This window comes from Adiantum capillus-veneris, chromosome 1 (genome assembly GCF_014529385.1).
Source record: "Adiantum capillus-veneris isolate H3 chromosome 1, ASM1452938v2, whole genome shotgun sequence".
NCBI classification, from domain to species: domain Eukaryota; kingdom Viridiplantae; phylum Streptophyta; class Polypodiopsida; order Polypodiales; family Pteridaceae; genus Adiantum; species Adiantum capillus-veneris.
Window position 1 is genome coordinate 140107382 of NC_140931.1, and position 6000 is coordinate 140113381.

A 6000-nucleotide genomic window follows, 5' to 3' on the forward strand; every position below is an offset into this window, starting at 1 on the left:
TGATTCGTTTTGGAGCTACGGTATTGGGCTCACATGGATCAAGTGATAGGTAAGAACACAATTTACGTTTTGGCACCCAGATTTGATCATTTCCTTGATAGTAGCCTTGGGCTTCCAATAGTCGTTTAGGTATCCATCGCAACATTTTCTTACTTTTCTTGGAGCGAGTGGGACGTTTCTTACAAGGCTTTTTTTTTTAGCACTAGCTATGGTCGCTAAAGAAGCTTTAGGGACCCACTTGTATGTTTTCTTCATTATATTAGAACTAGTCTTGTCAGAAGCTATATGCATTGCTTGTAGCATATTTAAGGGTACGGGCATTTCATCCCCCTCAGGTGTTACCCAGGTCGTCCCCCTATTTCCCCAAGTGTCTATGGTTGCTGATAGGTGGACCCAATCCACATTGTCTGACTCAGTCATCCCAGGTAGTACATCCATATAAGGAGAATATTCCCCAACATTAGTGTCCGCTTTACACGTGTAACAATACTGCAATGGGGACGAGTGAACTATGGTGTCAGATCTATGATCAATTATAAACCTATTTCCTAGGGGATGTGCTCGACCCGTCACAAGATCCACTCGAATGACATGGTAATGTTTAACGGCACCTTTTGGCCTTGATTCCCTTGACGTGGGGAAGATGGGATCTCCATTTCTTCGATAAGATCAAGGAGTCCCTTTGTAAACATTCTTTCCATCAAGAAGTGAGTACGACCACTTTCCCATGACTTTAAGTCACTTTCCTATTGGATGACACTAGGTATGGCTAAGGGTCTATGGTCTTGGTGAGGTTGTTGTTGCATAGGGAACACGTTGTCGGTAATCTGGATCTTCCTAGGTGCTAGTTCTAGATCCCTTTGGGTATCTTCTACCAAACTCCTTAATTGCTTGACTCGCTCAATCTCCTCTGTAGGGTTTGGATAAGTTCCTATCTTCTTCTTGGATCCTGGCCATTGTGGCTCATGAAGATCTTCCTTGTTGGTTTCTATCTTAGTGGTCGTTTTGGTCTCCATGGTTTCTCCTAAATCAGAATCCTCTTCAGCGTCATTCATATATGCGGGGTCGTCACTAGTCCCTATGTTGGTCTTTGAACTGGGGTCTGACTTCGCTGCTTTTTGCGATCAATTTCTTTGTGTTTTCTTCTTTTTCTAAGATTGGGCAATTGATGTCGTGTCTCTTTCCTCAAGAATATAATTTTTTTTTTGGAGCATCGATCGTGTGAGTACGTTTACTGGTACCACAGGTGTACGTTGTGATGGCTCCTCGATAACTTCAATCAAGTTTAATGGAATGATCTTTGGTGCATTTGGATTATTTGGACATTGGGCAATCAAATGATGTATGCCACATCGATTACACATGAGTATCGTCATTGTAGACGTGCTCGCTTGATTGGTTTGCATTAGTGTGGCGTTCTTTTGTAGCCTAATAGGACACTCGGTTACACGATGTGGACCTCCACACTCATAGCATTGAAGAGGTGGTCTCTTAGCAGTGTAATTGATATTTTGGCCTCTTGCCACAAGAGCAGCTACTTGATATACAGGTTTAACTTGTCCCCAATAGTCCTCCATGTAGTATTGTGCACTTTCTTCAACTACATCCATCCCATAGGCATTATTAGGATCTATATCTTCCTCATAGCCTTCCAAACAAGCAATAGATGACTCGCAACCCACTTGATTCACAGAAGTGATTCTCGGATGTGGTGGTTGCGGTCCTAGCACTGGAGGTGGTAAGGGTGTTGTTTGAAAAACATTTTGGGCCCTAGGGACCATGTGTTGTGATGTTTGTTCAAGAGGTGGGGCCGGCATCAATGCAGGCACTCGAGGTGTGTCTGTCCATGCTAAGGTTGTTTTATTGGCCATCGCGTGCTTAAATACTATGCAATCCTTAGCTTGATGACCATACCTTCCACATGCATTGCAATTCCCATTGAATTTTACTCTAAAAGTAGGGCATTCACTGGTACTATGCAGTCCATAGCATAGTGAGAACCATTGTTGTTCCCTTCTTCGATACATATGATTGTTCTACGGAGCATGATTGTCTCTAAGACTCTCTTGAATAGCCTTGGTGAGATCTGCTAAAGTCATCTCAGATATCTTTGGCTCCTTAGCAATAGGCTTTAGGGTCATTGGCTGATGCCCCGATGCTTGTGAGCTTATAGATTTAGACTCAACAGACACTCTTTCTCCTTGAATCATTAAATTATCCTCCAATTGGATCGCATTGGTGGTGACTGCTTCCCAAGTGGTGATACCTCTAATGACTAGGCCATTGTAGATATCCTCATGTCGTAACCCCCTAATGAATCTATCAAGCAATTGGTTATTGTTGAAGCGCTCATTTGGATTACAACGAGAATTCAAATGCTTCAAGCGACTTATAAAGTCTCTCACCAACTCTCCTTCCTCTCGTTGGGCTTTCTGGAGCTGAGAGGCTACACCCCAAAGCACTCCCTCTCGTATGTATTCTTTTAAGAACGGTCTCCTAAGAGTAGGGTAAATCGTTTTTTCTTCCACCCTTAGGGTTCTATACCAATCCCCAGCCTTTCCACTTACGGTTAGGCTTAAAGAATTTCTCTTATGTAGGTCATTGTGTTCTCCTAGAGAATCGCATATTTGTTCAAACACTTCGATATGCTTTCTCACATCCCCGTCTCCACTAAATTTTTGTGTGAGCTTGGCTATTTGTACTGCCTTTCTTCTAGGCTCTCTATCAGGCGTGTTACGCATATTCTCAGCAATAGATTGACCAATAGCTTGAGCAAATGTTTCCAAGTCACCTAAGTGAGCAGGTACCATGGGTGAAGGCACTCCAGAGACTACATGTGGAGTAGGTATTGGCATTGGGCTTGGCGCATAGGAAGCCCTTGGGTTCCACGTTGGGTACGATGTTGTGCCATGTGGTGGTCCATAGTTCATATGAGTGGCCCTAGGCATAGCAGACGTCGGATGTGACATGCTAATGCTAGCCGGTATAGTCCCATGGAAATGAGAACTTGTGTATTGTGGTTGTGGAGCATACGTTGTTGAAACAATGGGAGGGGTAGGGACTACATGAGTGCGATGACCCATAGGTGCATACGATTGGTACACACTTGTAGGTACTGTTGCAGGCATTGAGCTACCATGTAGTGGTGCTTTACTAACAAATGAGGTCCATGGCGTGTTTCTCGGAATGCCCATCATTGGGGTAGGCGTGGTAGCCGTGGTGTCATCAAGGGAAAGATGAGCTAGACTTGGAAAGGTGAAGCTATCACTTGTGGGCTCAGATTGCACTGAGAACCCTGGCGAAACAACATATGGGGGATCCATCGGACTTACCGAGTCTCCATTTGCGATAAGGTCGGTTGTTTAGCCTTCCCTGTATCCAAGAATCTCATGAGACCCGTTGAAGGCATGTTGATCCCCTTGTTCTGTCTCTCTAACTCAATGACCCTATGGATGACCTCACAAACTCTTTGTTGTTGATCCTCCACACTAGTAGCACCCATTGTGGATTGTAGAACATCTAACCAACCCACGTGATAGGTGTGATCTGTGTATAGGTCGGTTTTTAGTTCGTACTCCCAATTCTCATTTAAGAACACTCCATCTAGGATTGAGGTGCTAGGGGTGTCCTTTGAGCTAGATGCAATGTTGCTTTCTAGGGGTTGGCCCTTAGCGGTTGCTAAGTCAAGAGCACTTGATTGCTCTCTTAGCAAGGATATGACATAGGGGCTTTCGCTTTTAACTCTCTTTGTTGCTCCACTTTACATAAGCTCTCGACTTACTTTTCCCTCGCTGCAAGGATATATCGCTCAACATCTTGCACTTCGGCAAGGCTTCTACCATCGGGTAATATGACCTCGGAGGGAAATAACTCTGAAGAGTCAGGAGGTGCAGTGAATGAAGTATTCACGTGCACATTCTCTAACCGTATAGGGTCTACATTGGTCACGAATGGAGAATTTACTTCCCCACCCCCTTCATTTACATCATTAGCTCCATGTTCGAAGCGAGTGGCTCTACTAAAGGTTTCCTTCAGGCGGCTAAGCACGCTCGGCCTGGACCGTCGGCTCGTGGCATGCATGTCTTGGCTTGAGCTATTGGGATTAGGCATGGGAAACCCTCCATGACGTCATAGTCAGAGGAAGAGTCACTTGCCGCTATGTTCGGGTCTTGGTTTGTACTACCTTGGGTCCCCGCCGAGGGCCCGGAACCTAAAGTAGGTGGATATTGAGACCTCACGTAAGTCAAAATTCTCTCTAGTTGCTCCATCTCTAGCACACGACCAGAGCGCAGATGCATGTGCCTTTGGCACCCTACAAGCGTCAGCGAATAACCTCGAAGGTTAACCGCTTATCTCTTTTAAGCGTCCGTTTTCACTCGTGTTTTTTATGTTTTTAATGTTTTTTAATGTTTGATTTTTTATTAAAGTGTGTGATAGCTCGAAACGAGCGTATCTCTTAGAGGGTCGTTGTGTGCTTTACAGCACAATTTTCGAGCATCTGAAGTTCTGTTGGTCCTCAAAAAAACGATTTTTAGCTACGTGTGAAGCTAAAATTCGTAATTTTAAAAGGCGACTGAGGCCTAAGCCTGAGCGTGAGCTTGGGCTTGGGTCTGGGCTTGGGTCTGGGAGATATTCCTGATCCCGGTCCTACCTTTAAATTTTATATATATATATTATTTTTATTTTTATTTTTAAATGATAAGGTTGCCGCGGCCTGCGCGAGAGCACACACACTCTATCCACCTACTTCTAACTAATACACCTACTGTTACACACTAACACACTCTATTAGCTCTCACAGATCTACTTCCTACTTACTGTACACAGAAAACTAACAACCTTAATACACAAAGAATAAACACAGTACCTTTGAAAACTCCATTGAAAAAGAAAACTAACAACCTTAATACACAGAGAATAAACACAGTACCTTTGTAAACTCCATTAACAAAAAAAATATACAATATACACAAAATCCTTCTTCTCAACACACACACCCTCCTTCCTTACCTTTCCTACAATTGAAATTGCACCACAAAAGAAGCACAGAGTGCCATTCAAGCTTAGTGTATGGCATTCCCCGGCAACGGCGCCAAAAATGTGTGCGTATGTCGCACGTGTCAATGCAAGGTACTTACCGATACACCATGTAGCCACAAATGGCTCCAAGCACACAACAAGCCTAAACTAGTAAGCTCAAAGATGGAGATGGTGTGTCACTCACCGCTCTACGCTTGCTTCGTGGAGGATTCCTCACCGCGAAGAAGAGGGAGACTTCTCTCTCTCTCTCTCTCTCTCTCTCTCTCTCTCTCTCTCTCTCTCTCTCTCTCTCTCTCTCTCTCTCACTCTCATGCATACATACACACACACAAGGAGATGAAGAAGAAGAAGATGGAGATGGAGCAAGAGCACTCTTCAATTGCACAAATGAGAGAATGAGTGAATTTAAGTTTAGTTGACGTTTATATGAGCTCACCTCTCATCGGCGATCACTCTTACCCTTCTCCTATTGGAGCGACAAGCCCGGTCCCTGACTCTACCAAATAAATAATACAATGTCCGTCGTAGGTGATAGGAATGTGCGTGAGGGTTAACAGACAGATCCTCCCAAAGTTGCACTTTTTGGTTCCTCATTCTTCTCAAGCTTTTCTTAGGGGTCTCCTTTTCCTTGTTGGCTTCTTCTTCTAGTTTTCTCAGTTTTTCCTTGGTTTTTTTCAGCTCCTCATCTAAGGAAGTTTGTTCTTGTTCCTTTCTAGCTTTCATGCGTGCTTTCCTAGCCTTCCAAGTATTGCGATGACTTATTGGTTCAAGACTAGGTGTATCTGTTTTACGTTCCTCAATTATTGGTCCTTCCATTTCTTTTTGAGCTTGTGCTCTTGTGATAATATGTATAGGTATCATCGTTTCATTTTTTGAACCACTACTTGACGGGATCGCCTCTAACATGTTCAACATTGTCTCCACCGTTTTATTTGGGTTTTTTGAGCAGTCACTAATCAA